The sequence below is a fragment of the Canis lupus genome, chromosome 4, assembly GCF_048164855.1.
Source record: "Canis lupus baileyi chromosome 4, mCanLup2.hap1, whole genome shotgun sequence".
Lineage (NCBI taxonomy): Eukaryota > Metazoa > Chordata > Mammalia > Carnivora > Canidae > Canis > Canis lupus.
Genome location: NC_132841.1, coordinates 56,077,442 through 56,095,680, shown reverse-complemented (window position 1 = coordinate 56,095,680; position 18,239 = coordinate 56,077,442). Strand labels below are relative to the sequence as shown.

The 18,239-nt window shown below is 43.1% G+C and overlaps 1 protein-coding gene and 1 long non-coding RNA gene across 9 annotated transcripts in view; one reads left to right on the top strand and one right to left on the bottom strand.

The window, feature by feature from the left end:
- GALNT10 (polypeptide N-acetylgalactosaminyltransferase 10) overlaps positions 1-18,239 on the top strand; it is a 216,585-nt gene that overhangs the window by 126,047 nt on the left and 72,299 nt on the right. The window lies entirely within an intron of this gene.
- LOC140632422 (uncharacterized) overlaps positions 1-18,239 on the bottom strand; it is a 29,562-nt gene that overhangs the window by 4,017 nt on the left and 7,306 nt on the right. The window contains exon 2 of the long non-coding RNA XR_012029975.1: positions 98-348. This is a non-coding gene — a long non-coding RNA (uncharacterized lncRNA). The remainder of the gene's footprint in view (positions 1-97; positions 349-18,239) is intronic.

Below are 18,239 nucleotides of genomic sequence, written 5' to 3'. Positions count from 1 at the left end.
TCCACAGATGAGAAGACTGAACCACAGCTTGCCTGCTCTGAACGGGCTTGTTGTGGCTGTACCCGAAGGCCACAGGAGTAGGGTTATACTCACTTACTCTTGCTACCTGTGTACCAACCACAGCAGGGCTCTCTGTCCTAGAGCAGGCCAACTTCCATCCTTCCTTCGGGTCTTCCCCTGCTGTTCCCTCTGCCCGGGCACTCTCTTCCCAGATCTTCCCATGGCTGGCTCCTCCAGCACCACCGCCACTCATTCTTCTCCATGTGTGGTTGCACGGCTGTTTGTTGGCCTGTTTGTTGTTAGTCCTCCTTACTAGATCATTTGTGGTCCAGAGCAGGTGACTCATATCTGTGTGTGAATTAGTGAATGAATGAACAAGGAGGGAAGAAGGAAGGAAATGCATGGTGCGCGCGCACACGCACACTAGCTATACTAGCAGCAGGGTCCTCTTCAGTCACTGAGACAGATGTGGTTGGGGAAGACACAGACGTTCCTTCCATGCCTGGTGCTAGCCTATGTCTTTGTGCACAGCCTTGGGTCCCTGTCACTTGTTTTCTGAAGCATCAGCTGTCCTGGGAAGTGGACCTATAACACTTGACAGGATCACTCTGTGCATGTTGTGGGGCATTAGTCCTCCAGAGGTAGAATAAACCAGACATCAGCTGGATTAGAAACAAGTGTTTCTCCTTGCTCAATTAGAAAAGAATTTTAAGACCATCTAGCCTGCTGGCTTCCACTGTGCATCTCAGAGCAGTAAGGGTCCCAGGATGCTTTAGGGAGTACTATGAGCAGAATGGCGAACCTCACAGGTGCAGGTGGGATTCAGGTCCCTCTCCTGGCATGGTCTATATTTGGTTTCTGAAGAGGAACTGCCCTGCTTAAAAATGTGTGATAATCACAGATGCCACTTAGCCTGCTCATTGTACAGGTGGGAAACCCAAGGACTGGGGCATGGACAGGCTTAACTAGAGCACACAGCTGGCTGGTTGCAGAGAAGGGATGAGAAGCCCATCTCTGGGCTCCCAGTGTAGCCTGTCCCTCCTCACCTTGGCTGGCTACGAAAAACATCTATAGACGTGCATTACTCTTTTCTATCCCCAAGGACACTTCTCAATAAATTACTTTTCCATTGTATTAAAGAGCAGAGTTTTTGCTACAAAAGAGCTCATTATCAAACACATCCTATCCTGGACTGTAATGGTTTCCATCTCTAATATCCCAGTGATAAAAATAACATGATGCAATCCCCCACCCCCTCAATAGTAAAAGAATGTGACAGTCTTGAGGAAGAAGGGACAAATTTCATGAGAATTCCATCTTCTAAGTGCATCTCTTTCTCCAGAGAGCAAAAACACTGATCCAGTGCGGTGCCATGGCCAGACCCTAATAATAAGACAGGGAAGAGAAGAGATACTAGCCCACTTCTCAGTGGCCCCTAACTGTGACCTCTTTTTCTCAATGAATCAGGCATGCAGCCCAGAGGTGAACTCTTTCTTCTGCCCCTCAGTCCTGAGCATTAGCTGTCAGATTCCACAACCTGCATTTTTCAGAAAAGCAATCATTATTCATGCTTTGAGAAGAAATTCTTAAGGCAGCTTTGGAAGAAAACTTACTCAGCAGTGATTGTTTTAAAAATGAGATTTGGGAGAAACAATTTCAGAACTATGGAGAGGCCTGTCCAAAGTACAGCAAATATGGGCCATCATAAAAGACAGATTTCTCTGGGCCGTCTGAGCAGAGGCAGTTCTCAGAGTCGAAATTCACTGATGCTAACTACAGGCTAGATTGGCACTGCCCAGCAGAAGGCATTTTGCTCTGAAATGAGTCTCCTCCAGGATCCTCAGGGCAACTAATTGTAATTCAGCTAAGGGTTGAGACCTCGGGTAGGAGACAAAATTGGAGCAGATGAATGCTTGAAATAAGATCCAGAGCTTTGTGCAGGCAGCCCTGGGGACTAGACTAGAGGCTGATGCTGACCCCAGAATAATCCTGGCCTTGCCTGCAAATAGAGTGCTGCAGAGTTTTCCAGGGGTGTCCAAAAGCTCTTCAAATGTCTGAGCTTTGCTTGAGGATTAGGAGGACATAGAGGTGTTTTTGCCCTAGTGGGAGAGAGAGAGATGAGGGTGTAGAGGAGCAGATCTGCCTCCAGATTACACTGCCCAGATGGGAGATTTTTTATTAGAAGAAACAAGAGAGACCTCTGTTGATTTGTTGTTGTTTTTTTTTTTTCTATTCCTTTTCTCCTTCTCCCCATTTTTAAATAGGGTTGGTTTTGCAGAAAAATAGGATATATAGTAATGGAAAGTGTTATGCCCTTGACTGAATAGTGAGCTACCTGGAATTATGAGGTACAGAAATGAAAGGCTATAGTATGATCTCATGGACAGTATCCTCCCCAGCTCAACTCCCTATCAGGGAACACACACACACACACACACACACACACACACACACACAAACGTGTACAGGGAATAGTGCCCTGGAAGGAAATCTTAAGCAGGTGTTTCAAGTGTTTGCAGAGCTCCTGATGGATTGTCAGCAGTGATTGGTACCGGGAGGATTATGGACATTGCTGGGCCACTGGCTCACACAGTAGAGACCCTCACCAATAGAGCTAGAGTCAGTCCTCTTTCCATGATGGGCTTATTAATTCTGACTTGCACTTTCATATCATGCCAGTCATGGGGACCCATCAAGGATATCCATTTTGCCCTGTTCTGATCTGCATTTCACCATACCACTCTTGACACTGCCCCTAAGCATACCCATCTGTTCTCTCTCAGCCTTCGTTTGCTTCTGGGACCCCCACAACTAATTAGAGTGGCTATTCCCCACTTACACTATACTGTTTCAGTTCTTTTAGCATGAGTTTTGTACTGTTTTTTTGTTTCTCTTTACACTTGTCCTGATTTAATTCATATTCATATATTCAACAGAATTCATGAATTGATCATACTGGGTGCTGTACTAGGTGCTGGGGATATAAGGATTAAAACAGACCACCCCTCCTCCCCACCGCAAAGGCTCACATACATAAGGGGCAGATAGATGAGGTAAGAGACAATCATAAGACCATGGAATGTGTGCCCCTTGGTGGAGATCCAGGTTCTGTGGAGCACAGAGAAGGTCACGGAAGATTTCCCAGAGAAAACTCCAGCTAAACTCAATCCTAAGGGATAAGTAGATACTACTCCCGGGCGCATGGGGGGGCAGGGGCAAAGAGTTGGAGGTGAAGAGAACAGCATGAGCCGGGACTAGGAGTGGAGGAGAAAACGGACAAAGTATAGAAAGAGCTATTGATATAACCTCATCACTTGCAGGTAATTACTATTAGCTTTTAGGCTACGCACCCCCCCCCAATCGGGGTTCTTTTTGTTTTAATAGACTTTATTTTGTATATCAACTTTAGGTTCACTGCAACATTAAGCTGAAAGTACAGAGTTCCCATATACCCCTCTACCCCTACCCCATACATAGCTAGCCCCCAGGCCCCATCAGTGCTCTGCACCTGCATCAGAGTGGTTCATTTGTGACAACTAACGGACCTACCTTAACCCATTATCAATAATATATATTGACCCAAATATATAGTTTTATGTGGGTTCACTCTTTGTCGTATATGACAAATGGGTTTGTCATGTATGAAGGGTTTGGGTTTGGACAAATGTATGAAGACATATATCCACCATTATGGTGTCATACTGAATAGTGTCACTGCCTTAAAACTCTTCTGTGCTCTGCCTTTTCATCCTTCTCTCTGCCTAACCCCTGGCAGCCACTGCCCTGCTTGCTGTCTCCATAGTTTTACCTTTTCCAGAATGTCGAATATAACTGGAATCATTGTATGTAGCCTTTTCAGATTGGCTTCTCTTACTTAGTAATAGGCATTTAAGGTTTCTCCTTGTCTTTTTATGGCTTGTAGCTCATTTCCTTTTGGTGCAGACTAATACTCCATTATCTGGATGTATCACAGTTTATCTACTCCTCTGCAAAAGGACATCTTGGTTGCTTCCAAGTTTGGGTAGTTATAAATAAACCTATTATAAATGTCCAGACACAGGTTTTTGTGTGTATATGTTTTAGCTCACATAGGTAAACACCAAGGAGCACAATTTCTGAATTACATAGGAAGAGTATGTTAATTGTGTAAGAAACTACTAGACCCTCTTCCGAAGCACCTGTACCATTTTGTATTCCTACCAGCTATGAATGAGAGTTGCTGTTGCTCCACATTTGGTCTTGTCATTGTTCCAGATTTTTGCCATTTTAGTAGGTATGTAGGAGTATCTTGTTCTCACTTACATTTCCCTCTGACCTTTACTGTTGCATCTTTTTACATGCTTATCTACCACTTGCATGTCTTGTTTGGTTTCCAGTGTCTTTTCATTTCCATTTTCTTTACTATAAGGTTGATTGATTGATTGATTGATTGATTGATTGATTGATATGAGAGAGAGAGAGCTCAAGCAGGAGAGGGGCAGAGGGAGACAGAGAAACAGACTCCTCGCTGAGCAAGGAGCCCCATGTAGGGCTCAATCCCAGGACCCTGAGATCATGACCTGAGCCGAAGGCAGACACTTAACTGACTGAGCCACCCACGGGCCATTTCCTTATTCATACCCTCCTAATCCCCCTTTAGTTCCATTCCAACTGGGGTAACTAATGTTAATAGTCTGGTGTGCATTATTCTGCATAATTATACTAACATGTAACAACGTGTAATAACAAGAACTAATACTTACTGAGAGCTTACTCTGTGCTAAGTGAATTCACTCATTCATTACCAGGCCACTCTTGTGGGGCTGTCATTGTGAAAACCACTGGACTCAATGATCTCAAATCTCTTTTTTTCTACCTGAAAAGATCATATTTTAAATCCCCAATTTACAGATGAGAAAACTGAGATACAGAGAGCTTTAAGGAAGTAGCCAGTGTATATTTAATCCAAAGAGGCAGAGCTTTGATTTAAAACCGTGAATACTGATGCTAAAGCCTTTAGCCCTAATCTTTACATGGTTTTTTTTTTTTTTCCTTTTAATGGGGTCATCCTGTACACATTACTCTTTTTACTCCTGTTAATGTATCACAGACATCCCTTGGGTCAAAAGATATAGAGCTAACTCAACTGTTTTTTAATAGCTAGATAATGTACCATAATGTGAATCTACATTCAGTGCCTTCACATTGCACTGTGTGTAGTGGACATCCGGTCATATTTAACTTTGTATCCAGGTTGCTTTCACTTAACTTTCTACCACCAGTTCCCCTTGTCATTATAAACTGTCACAATTCTCTGCCTCTGAGTCAACTGTGAAGAAGAGACAGGAGTCAGATGACCCCAGAATATCAGCTGTGTTGTTGGAGAGGTTGATCCAGAAAACCTCACATCGATCTGTTCCTGCTGCTTCCCTCCTGAACTAACTGACCCAGGGACGAGCTTAGCAGCTGAGGAATCATAAGCCTCCCTGGCAAGGGCAGAGCCTGTGCCGATGAGCACACCACAGGGAGGAAAGGATGAAGCAGGCCGTGTGGGGAGAATGACTGTTTTTTGGCCTGCCCAGTGCCACCCCACTGACCACCCCAGAAGGGAAATACTCTTCCCTCTACGGTATGAGGGTAGGAGAAATAGTTCTATCTTATAGATGAGAAAACAAAGGCTCAAAGAGATGGGCGGTAAGTGGCTTAACCTGCTTACCTGCCATTACAGTACAGTACTCCTCCTCTTATTGGTGGGGGGATGTCTTAAGAACCCCAGTGGATGCCTGAAACCACACACAGTACCAAGCTCCATATTTACCACATTTTTCCTATCCATATATACATGTAATAAAGTTTAATTTATAAATTATACACAGATTAATAAAACTAATCAAATACAATAATTATAACGATATACTGTAATAAAAGCTGTGTGAATGTGGTTTTTCTCTCTGTCACTCAAAATGTATTCTTGTGTTATACTCACTCTTCTTCTTGTGATGATATAAGATGATAAAATGCCTCCAGGATGAGGTGAAGTGAGATGAATGATGTAGGCACTGTGATGTGGCATTAGGCTACTGTTGACCTTCTGACCATAAGTCAGAAGGAGGGTCACCTGCCTCCTGAACCATTGATGACTGGAGGTAGCTGAAACCAGAGAACGCAAAACCACAGATAAATGGGGACTACGCTAGTCTCCTCCTGGTCAGGAATCCCACTTGACAGGAGGGATTGATCTTCCCCCCGATGGGCTCTGTAATCTTAAGAATCCCACATCTTAAGCATCAGTCTCTAGGGTATCTTACCACTGAAAATCCACAGGCTTCTTGGTTCCCTTCTCCTGTATATCTTTGACATCCAGAACGCTTCTCTCTTGGAATCCAAAGGAGAGGACTATTAAGAAGATTAGAGCTGTTACAGAATATCAATTAGTTTATAATGAGGGAAATCTATAAACCTTTTGGTGGGTATCTGGCAGGAACAACAGATGCAGGAGTCAATATTTTTATGGGATATTTTGTGCATCTTTTAAAAAGAATTCGTGAATCAAGCACTGTATAAATGATTTACTGAGATAGCAAAAAAAATCAAATAAATCGCTCAGATTGCATCTGAAGCATCAAAAGCTCTGATGTTTGGAAAAGAATCATTTCTGTAGTGGAAAAGAGCTGCATTGTATTTTCAGAAAGGTGACACTTCTATTGAGGTGGGTGAGCCTTCTACATTTTAAAAACTTGGTGCAGCACAACTGTGCTAAATTGCTGATATTCTCCTGATTTTCTTGTGAGGATTAAAATCTAACCCTTTTACTGTTTTAGTGTTTCCTTGAAAACATAATGGGAGGAAGCAAAACCCAAGATAGCAGGTTATTATTGGAGGTCTTTGAAATAAGGCCTCCGGAAGGAGGACCACAGAAAGCCCTCGGCTTAGGGCTGACATGAATTGTTACTTATTCAGGGTCTTGAGGGAGATGAAATTTGAAGCTGAAATGAAAGTAAGAGGTTCCTTAGTACCTAACTTGATTTGGTTCAAACCAACCAAGTCTTTTTACATCATTCACACTTAGCTTATTTGGTGGGGAGCTGAAAGGCCTCATCTTATCTGCATCCCAGAAAGGATATGGCAATAGCAGCAATAATAATAATGCTGCATGGTACCTGTGTAGCATTTACTGTGGACCAGGCCCTCTTGTAAGTGATTTGAATAAGTCATATTTGGTTTGATAGCAAGCTTCTTAGTTGCCAACATTTACCTAAAGGGAAAATTCATGCTTAGTAGAAAGTACAAACCAAAGTACAAGAAATAACCTTCCTCTCTCTACCGTACCTCTTAGGTAAAACAACTTTTAGGTAAAAACAACAAAAAGCTTTTAGGTAAAGAAATGTTTATGTCTAATAGATATGTCCTGCTGTTTTCATTCACTATAAATATCAGCCCCATTCTCTAAATAATACAGTTTCTAACCCGTTCCTGAAGCACACTGGCCAAAATATAGGCATTAGCTCTAACCTGCTTCCAGACACCCGACACACAGGCAGCTATAAAATGAACCTACTGCATAAAGATGCTTCAGGCATTCTTCCCAATTTCCTTACAGAACTTCCAGCCCCTAAAAGGTTCAATCGTATCTTTATCAGGCACTCCCCAACATCAGCACCGATTTTGGTTTGATTTGAATCCAGAGGCACCATCAGAGTTGTAAACATTGGCAACTAAAAATCTAGCCAGTTTTTATGGCCAAAAATAGGCAATACTTGACAGCTTTAAAGATCAAGAAGGCCCAATCCACACACTTACATGTTGTTTATTTATTCCAAAAATTAAAAGGAGAAAATTGCAGTCCTGCCAGTCAATTGAGTGTTCATGGGCATTGAAAGTTTAATTTCTCTCTTCAGTCTCTAGATTTACTATCTCAAATAGAAAATCTTCTAAAAATGCCATTTTGCATCATTTTATAGAACAAAGAAACAAGATGTCTTAAGGCCATGATAACATCCCTTTCTCTTGTGTTACTTAGTGACATTGGTTCCTGTAAAGTATTAACAGATTCAGACTGCCTTTTCCAATGTTTCTGGATCCTTGTGTACACTTACTTTCTTTTCTTGAAAGACCAATAATGCTCGTTCCTCCCAGAATAATAAAAAAAATTAATTTTGTTCGCTTCATAAATGCAGACCTCTTCAGAGATGCCCACATTGTTTATGAGCATCCAAGAATCTCAAAATAACCATTAACTCCCACCATCAACTGTGTGTCCTCCCCTCCTGTGCCTATTAATGCATGGGATTTACCAGGCGTTGCTAATAATCTGCAGTGAGCATGAATACAGGGGGGATTATAAAGCTATGTTTTGTGCCCAGTTTTTTCTCAGAAACTGTTAGGGTTTGTTTTTTGGTTTAACTTTTTCTGTATGCTCTCAGAATATATGGTCTAGAATATTCTAAATAACAGCTGCATTCCAATCTCTTTTAATGTAAAATTCAAACTAACCATCACCTTCCCAGAACCCCCACAACAGCCAGCAGATATGTTTCAACCAGGTGGGAGGAAAGACCAGGCCTGACTTTCCCCAGAAAATATGTCCCTGATGCCATAAGATAGAAGAAGCAGTGCTTGAACTCATGAGTGAATGGAAGTGACCTATAAATAGACCTTGCTCCTGAGCAGAGTTGACTCTTCAGATTCTTTGTAGTAGACACAAAACCCTGTTTCCTTCCTGACTTCCGGCTGAGGGCCAGTGAGGGACAGAGTCAGTTTGGTGAACTACTCCTTGCCCCCACTTTGTTCCTCTGCTCCTGCAGGGACAGCTGAGCAGTAATACCACCCAGCCATGGGGATAGCTCAATAAATGGTCCTTGTTAATGATGCTATTATGGAGGTGGCAGCTATTATTACTATTAGCTGGAATGGTGGAGTGCTGGGTGCTGAGCTACCCCATCCACCTCAAAGTCCTGTTGTAGGGTTTAGATGAAATCAGAAATGCATAAAAGCCTCATGAGCTAAAAATTCAATGACTTTGAAGAGAATGCTGATTTCCATGGAAGGAAAGAACCCCAAGGAACCACCAGCCAGCTGGCCAAGGAGAAAGTGACCTCAAGGACAGTCAGCCTGCACCTGGAGTGTGTCCCCTGTGGTCTCCAGTTCCAGCGGGGTTCAAGCTGTAGTATGTGACTCTCCTATGTCAGCGTCAACTGAGGAGCTTGTTAAAATGCAGAGTAGCAGGGCCCACCCACAGAGATGGACTCAGTGGTAATCCACATTCTTAACCAGCTCCTCATCCTAGTTTGATAGCATTGAAATGATGCTTAGATTTGGAAAACTCTGGATTCCAGGAATGGCAGGACAGATATCACAAACAGATGCTATGTGATGTAGTCGGATGGTGATTTCTTTGAGCTTGTGTGCTGTCTGGGCTGCCTGAGGTGCAAACACACATGGCCTTTGTGGAAGGAGTTGAGTTCAGCCCCCACCAGATCCCTGTTTTCCAGGATACCTCATCACAAATAAGTGCCAGCCTGGAACAGGCCGTGTGGATTTATGGTCCCACATTTAATTTCAACTGCTATTCATTAATCCTGATGATCTCACTTAAATTATTAAACAGTCATATTCCAATTTTGAGGGCACTAATTATATCCTCGAGAGGCTGTTATTATCTGGATGATCACCATACACTCAGCCAACACCAGACTGTTTTCTCCCCACTCATCAGAATTTTATACTTTTTCAGGGTTTCTTTCATTGCTGAGTGTGTGTGTTTCATGTGACAAGATCTCATTGCTGAGGAGATATGAAATACTAGAATGGGGCTCTCAAATTTTGGTGTACATAGGAATCACATGGGAAGTACATTTAGCATGCAGATTCCCAAGCCCCACTCCAGTAGACATCCAGGTTCTCTGTCTGGGTAGAGCCCGGGAATCTTTTGCCTCTCTTTCTGGGGATTCTGATGCAGGTGATCCCAGAAGCACCATAGGGAGACTGAAGTCCCAAGGGGGGAAAGCTCTCATTCAATGCCCTGCAGCAGAGCCACAACCCACATCTCTGGCCCCGTTGTAAAGATCAAATGAAATAATAGATGAGAGAGGGCTTTGGAAAGTATTCAGCACTCTATAAATACAAGGAGGCACTATTATTTTCAAGCTAGAACGGCCTTGTGACAGAAATGGCTTGGTACTTTCTCTCTAAATTACCATAATCACCTGTTTGAGGCCCCAACCAAACTCATAACTCTAAGTGCAGCAGGCATCGAAGAAATTCCTCCTGAGACATCCAGTTTAAAAAAAAAAAATAAAAAAGGTCTTTTAATGTGAGAATGTGCTTGGGTCCCTGCCTGGTCCTCCATCAAAAGCTCTCTGCCTTTTCTGTTACTAGTCCCATCTTTTCTGGAGTAGACCAACATCTCCTCCAACCTGAGGGCACCTGACTTCAAAGCCCTGTTCTCTGGCACGTGGATTTCTGGCCTCTCCTGAGACATTTAAAACTCACTCACAAACGTTTTGCCCCCAAAGGGCTTCCTCCATAGGAGTCTACTTCTAACCACATTCATAACTTTGGAAATAGAAAAGCTCAAGGAGGGTACCCTGGGTTTTGGTTCTTTCAGCTCCATGTACTCACCTCTTGAGGTTTGCCTCAAGTGTCTCATGAGACCAGGTGGGCAATGCTGATGGCCTGCGCCAGGTCTGTCCTACTGTGTCACGCTGAGCTGGGTGGCTCTTGGGAAAGTGTTTCCTCATTTTGAATTAAAATTATTCCGCTCTGCAACATCCGTCAGCCAGGCTTATTTCTGCCCTGATCTTCCCACAGCATCCTCCAGGTTTCAGAAGACCCTGTTTGTATCTCCACCCCCACATTCCTTCCACTGCAAGATAGTTTTCTTAAAAACGTGGTGGTAGAGTAAGTTCAAGAGCAGACACTCTGGTTTTATTCACATTTCAACCTTTATTTTTAAATATTTCTTCCACACTCCCACGGATCCTATCTCTTAGCAAGCTCTCCACATGCAAAATCTCAAGTTCAGGCATTTGCAAGTTACCCACATGCAAAATCTATTTTTAAATCTGGAAGAAATCAAGGCTTTCTGCTGATGGTAAGAAGCCTAGTGTTTCCAGGCAGCACGACTTCAGAGTTTAGGGAATTTCTGCTCTACTTTCAGGAATCTCAAGCCAGCCTGCACATTTTTGAGATGAGAAGTGCAAGCCCACCAGGCACTTCAGTCAGAGGGCAGGTTCGTGATAAAATCCTGCTCCCATTCAGGAGCACCTGCTGCTGGTTGGGCACACCCCCCGCAAGCTATCAGGCATCTGCAGAAGTCAGGACACAGTCCTATCTCCCAGTCCAAGCTGTTCCCAGTGAGTATGCTGCTGCTGGCCTGGCCTTACTCTGGGCTCAAAGGACAAGGGTTACAGCTGCAGGTATAAACCCCCTGGTTATGTCATTTTTTTTTCCTTCCCTGACTTACTGTGTGAGCCAAATAGGCACCAAAGCTCATCCTTGAATACATTTCCCAACCAGTGCAGCTGACTATCCACCCCATTTTAACATTTGAGCTAGCTGCTAATGGAGCACATCCAATATAGACTTGTAATAGGACTGAACAGCATTCTTAGTCCTCTCACGAAGGCATTTACTCTCATGACAATTTCTTTAGCTATTCACCAGTGTCTGTAGCTAACTTAACTACAAAAGCCCACCTTAACAGTACCAGGGATCAACTTTTATGACCATCGACTCCCCTAAAGATACTGTTATTTTATAAGGGCATAAAATTGTGAATGTGCAAATTATTTTAAAAAATTAAATGCAAAACTTAAACCCTAAGTTCTTTGGGCTTTGAATCCTTGGGTTCTAAGGACCCTTGCTCTAGAGTAAGACAGTGGGGTGACATTGAACTAGCACTTAATCTCTCTGTGTCTCAGGGAGTAAAATTGGGCTACTTCCATAAAGAGCTGTGCAGATTAATTGAGATATTGCTCATAGAAGGCTCAAAGCAGGGGCTGGCTCAGAGTAACCTTACATTAACCATACCATAAGCAGTAACCTGGACACCATAATTTCCCTTGGTATGAAGCTGTATGTTCTTCTGTCCCTTTTTCCCCTTCACCCTCCTTTGTAGCTATACCTTGAAGACCCCCAAGACTGAAACTATCATTAGTAATAATAATTTATGAAACTAATAATTAATGCCATTTCTTATTAACATTTAATATATGCCAGGAAATATTAATTTATAATCTCACTGAATCCTATAATTGGCATTATTGTCTTGATAATACAGGTGATGAAACAGAATCAGAAGTTCACACCACAAATGAGTAGTGGAGTTGGGATCCAAACTCAAGTTTATCTGAATCTAGAATAATATACTATTATGTATAATCACCTTTGTGATGGTAGTGATAACATGTAAAGATTTATTTTTTTTTAATTTTTATTTATTTATGATAGTCACACAGAGAGAAAGAGGCAGAGACACAGGCAGAGGGAGAAGCAGGCTCCATGCACCCGGAGCCCGACATGGGATTCGATCCTGGGTCTCCAGGATCACGCCCTAGGCCAAAGGCAGGCACCAAACCGCTGCGCCACCCAGGGATCCCCCATGTAAAGATTTAAATCTTTATATTTTCCGATTTTATTTCTCAGAGATCCATTCACTCTTGGTTCTTTGACTTTGAAAATCAGAGACCAGGTTGAGCTGGGACGATTATATCCACCTATCAGGAAAACAAATGAAAACTGGGCATTTTTCTGCCAGAATTCCCACAGTTGATCTGCTAAGGATTTTTTTTTTCTCCCTCCAAAGCAGAGTGTGATTTTCTTTCCTTTCAACCTTCATGCCGCTGGAAAATTTTAAATTATTCAAGACATTGAAGGTTTATTATCTGCTGGAAGGCTGCAGTGTAATTGCAAGGTATCATTTAAGGAGCTGTCTGTCTGTGTGCACCACCTTGTTCTGAATACCTGCTCCTGCACAGAGCGAGAAGATGTATATTTATCTATCAGTGGTGGTTTATAACTGCCTTAGATCAATCCTATTATTCTTTCTCCATGGCCAAAGCCCCAAAATAAATGTCTTCTGATGCACAGAGCATTGAAACCATTTGTGTGTCATCAGCTACTTACTTCTCTTCTGCCATTTGCATCTTGATGGACAGCCATGGGTTTGGGGGATTTCATTTTCATTACAGTTGGAATCTATTGCCCACGTGTAACAGCAATTTGGATATTAATCACCCCAATTAAAGAATGCTCTTTCAAATATTATCACTCCCAAGTCGTGCTGTTCACACCGTGTTCATCATAAAGATAAAAATGCCAATTCCTGTTTCATTCTTACTTTGACACCTGTTTCCATACAAAGACATATCCTTTCCCATTGTTTACCATTAGTGACAGAAGGAAATATCTTTGTGTAGTGAGGTTAAGAAGATACAGTATTTTTTTCCTCCATTAATTCCTCATCAAGTCCATGGCATTGTGGAGTAAAAAAGTTCATCAAGTGACTTTCCCAGGTATTGATACGAGAACAAGTAGACCAGCTTTGGTTCCAGCCCTGCCAGTAAATGGCTTTGTGACCTTGACCAAATTACATCATCTCCTTGGGTTTCAGTGTCTGCATCTATAACGCATGGATGACTTATAAAATCCTTCAAGCTTTAAATCCTAGAACTTTAAGATGACTTTCCTTGCCTCTTCACTCATTGTTTAGAGTTAGTATTTGATGCCTTATAGTTGTCTTAATGAATATCAGTTATTTACTATAGCCCTACCTTAAGAACTACTGAGGTCCAGAAAAATATTTGCCTTTTCACAAAATGACCTAGTGTCTCTGTTTTCAGAAGCCCAGGTTTGGTATTTATATGTTTTTCTGAATCTTCTCCCTTACAGTATGACTCTTAGATGATTTTACTTCCTGTCACCTCCTATGTCTCTGTCCCTTTGAGCCTTTTTCCCTCCTTAATTTGCTATTTCAAATCAGCTTTGGAGTAAGAAATCCAGTACTAACATTATTCAAATTTCATCTAAAATGAGGTCTAGGGGTACCTGGGTGGTTCAGTTGGTCGAGCGTCTGACTCTTTGATTTCAGCTCAGGTCATGATCTCAGGGTCATGGGATTGAGCCCTGCATGAAACCTGCTTGGGATCCTGTCTCTCCCTCTCTCTCTGTCTCTCTCTAAAATAAGTAAATAGTTTAATAAATAAAATAGTGGTTAAATAGGTCCCAAGTGGTGACTCAAGGCTCTCACCTGAGCCATGAGCCATGTTTAGTGGTCACACAGACAGTGCAGCCTTTAATTCTACAAAGGAATAATCAGGGAGAGATTCCTAGAAGAGATGTCATTGCCTAGTGAAGGAAGTTCCCTGGCCTAAGAGAACATCATAAGCAAAAGCACACAGGCAGGATGGTACATCAGCAATAGACTGAGAGTAATGATTGTTGAGAGACTATACCCCTTGAGTGACAGTCCTCTGCTTCTCTGCTGAGCCGGGAGCTCAATATTTCCCAGGCCCTAAAGGGATATTGTCTGATAGAGTTTCTGGGTGGGCAATGCAGTCTGAGAGAATGTAATATAAATTCTGAAATATCAGAATTTCCAGACATTTAAGAAATTGCAGAATGTCAATGTTTATGGGTCAGTGGGAACAAAATATTTGAAATCAGAGCTGGTATAAATAATGCAGGATGTCTCGTTATCATGATTATCAATTATAGAAGAACTGTAAGCCACAGTCCTTCCTGAACCCCTAGAGCTGTGTTGTCTGATACAGTAGCTACCAGCTATGTGTGGCTATTGAAATTTAAATTAAAACCCGGTAAAGTTAAAAATTCAGATTCTCTGTCACACAAGACACATTCCACGTGTTCAGGAACCTCACATGATGAGTGGCTACCACGTAGGACAGCACAGAGACAGAACACCACAGAAAATTCTCTTGGACAGTGCTACTCCAAACAGCCAAGTGCAAAACAGCAGTGACATGCGGTCCTCTGAGAGCTAGAGGTACGGGAGAGGAGAGCGGGAGGTGGTGCTTGGTATATAATGTCTGGACTTGCCCTATTTGTTCTTCAGCACGGTGGGGGCAGGTGCCAGATCATGGCTCTATGGTCCACAGCTCAAATGTCTGCTCTAACCAATGCAGGGAAATAAACTCATGCTGCCCTGTTAGCAGGAGTATAAGTTGACAGTATGTGTATCCGAGCTGCCTAAAAATATCCTTTGATCTAGCAATTTCATCTCTAGAAATTTTTCTAAGGAAACAATCAAAGATGAGCAAATAGATGCCTGGACATGGATGTTTACTGCAGTGTTATTTATAACAGCAAAAACCAATGGAAATAGCCAATGGTGTGCTGGTAAAAGGTAACAGCCAGCTGGAGTGAAGGCAGGGAGCTCTGATTTGTAGCTGGTTTCTGTGGTATTAACTATTCCCATATTTATTTATTTATGAGAAAGAGAGCTTATGCAAGTGAATGGGGTGGAGGGAGGTGGTCAGAGGGAGAAGGGAGGGAGGGAATCTTAAGCAGGCTCCGTGCCCAGCACAGAGCCCGACATGGGGCTCTGTCCCACGACCTTGAGTCGTGACCTGAGCAAAAATCAAGAGTTGGATGCTTAACCAACTAAGCCATCCAGGCGCCCCTCCCTTTATTTTTTAAGGTTTATAGACTTCTTTCTTGCTTCCCTGACAAAAACATTTTTCTTTAGCTAACTAGGCAGAGGATAATTAGCAGCTATTCTCATGCTATAATTGAATACCAAATACCTTAGTTGCTTCAAGAACTCAACATCAGAGCTGCTGCTAACAAGTTCGATGAATTCCTCCAAAGGAGTTAGCTGTAGGCTCTCTTGCGATGTTCATTCATCTGTTCTCTGTGCTCCAGCTGGGCAGAGTAGCATCTGTTTAATGCAATCTGGGCTACTAAGTAACTCCACTGCTGGCTTTGAGACTCCTGTTGAAAGAGTTTCCGCCAGCACTATCCATAAGCTGAGAGATTGGACATCCTTCAAGGAGAGGAGACAAGACACTAGAACCTAAGAACACATTCATATGAATATTACTTCATCGTCTGAGTTCCTCAATCATGCAGGCAGCACAAAAAGCCTCGGCTGTTTTCAGGTCATAGAAATGAGTCAGGTTCTTACAACTTCATTGCAGACGACTTGAACCACATCCCTGTGGCTCAGTCTGTGGCACAGATGCCTGGCAAATTCAACACAGCCCACCCTGATGGCAGTAACTCTGTGAGTGCTGACCACCCTTCCCCAGGTGGACATAAAGTTCACCTATTAATTTGGGTCTGCTGGCCTTCAATACTAAATGGTATGTCTCATGTCTCAGGACTTCTTCATAGCCACCCTGTGAGGTAGGGATAGCATGATCCCCGTTTTGCATATGCAGAGCTTGTGACTAGAGAGGTGAAGTGACTTGGCAAAGATCACACACCTAGTGAGTAGTAGGGCTTGGGAGCTTTCCTGAGATGAGTGGGTCCTGGGTCCACCTCACTACTTTCTACCATTTCTCTGGTCCCTGCCCCCAGAGACCTTGCACATCAGTCAGGTAGCAAAAGGGAATTGGCCTTAGACCTGACACTGTCACCTGCCATTTTTCAAATTATGTCAATTATACATCTGTTCATGCAGAAGCCTGCTTAGTGGTACTTAATGCTATGAAACCTTGTAAATGGTTAGCGTTAGGGACGCCTGGGTGGCTCAGTGGTTGAGCGTCTGCCTTTGGCTCAGGGCATGATCCCAGGTCCAGGGATCGAGTCCCACATCAGTCTCCCCTCGAAGAGCCTGCTTCTCTCTCTGCCTATGTCTCTGCCTCTTTCTCTCTCGTGAATAAATAAATACTTAAAAAAAAAATGGTTAGCATTCATTGGATAAAGCCCAAGGTGAGTGGCAGAGACACTGGCAGGCATGTGAATGCACGTTGACCAACTTCGGTAAGGTGATGGGGAGTTCTGAGCCCTGCCATGTGCCTGAACACAGCCACCAAGTGACAGTTGCACTCCCATTGACCATTTTCTTCATATTTCATGGGGCCAAATTCCCATAGCAACTGCTTAAGACATTTTATTCACATTTTCAGGTTTAAGGAAGCTTTGATCTCTCTGAAGTCTTACATTAGGATATAAGTATAGCAAAGGAAGAAATTTTACTCAGGCAGGCAAAAATGTAAACTTTTTCAAAAAATGAGATTTCCTATCTCAAGCTCTGTCATCTAAAAGTGACACTTGGATCCAGGGACCCTCACCAGCTCCGACCTCCCCCTCTGCTCTCTAACTTCTGTCCACTCCCTGAGCCCAGGTCTGTTTAGCCCCAAGTAATGATGAGGGCCATGGGGGCTGGACGCTTACACAGGAGGTCTTCTTCCAAATGTATTGTTTATGATAGCAACTTGACTTTGCCAGGAACTTTTGTTTGTTTTTGTTTTCTGATGTTGGTTATGGCTTCTGTCTCTAGGGCCATGGTGTTTTTGTTTAGGTTTTTTAGGGATGGGGTGGTCAAGGGTGGTAGTAAAAGTGAGTGAAGCAACAGTTGTGAGCACAAACAGACAGCACAAGCAGACACCACCACTCCCCGGGGTTTACTCAAATATTATCCCACCACATTTGATTTAATCATTCACCAGGTCCCTGGCAAAGGTCCTTACAGGGGAAGCCCTGTCTACCTCCCCCAGAGGAGTCGAACAAAGCCCTTGTCCTCTTGGCAAACTCCTATCCACCTTTCTGGACCAATCACAGTGAGGCCATCTCTCCCCGCATCTTGTCCTCAAACAGGACAGCGAGGATCCTTCCCTCCTTTTGCCCTCTCCCCTGTTTTTTTTTTTTTTTTTTTAAGATTTTATTTATTTGAGAAAGAGAGAGAAAGGAGAGAATGGGAAAGCACAAGCATTGGAGAGGGAGAAGTAAGCTGCCCATCCAGCAGGGAGCCCAGTGGGAGGCTCGATCCCAGGACCCTGGAATCACGACCTGAGCCAATGGCAGCCATGTAACCAACTGAGCCACCCAGGCGCCCCTACTCTCCCCTTGAGATACCCCGCTCATGTGCAGTGCACCCCCAACATTTCTATGTCCACGTCCACCTTCCTACTCAACCATAAGCTCCTTGAGGATGAGGATGTGGACCATACCTTAGATACCTCTGCATCCCTGGCACCCCACACAATGCCAGGAGCATTGAGGCATCATTAAATGTCTGTTAAATTAATGAACAGATACAAGAGCACCTTGGAGTCCTTGACTCAGAGCCCTCCTGA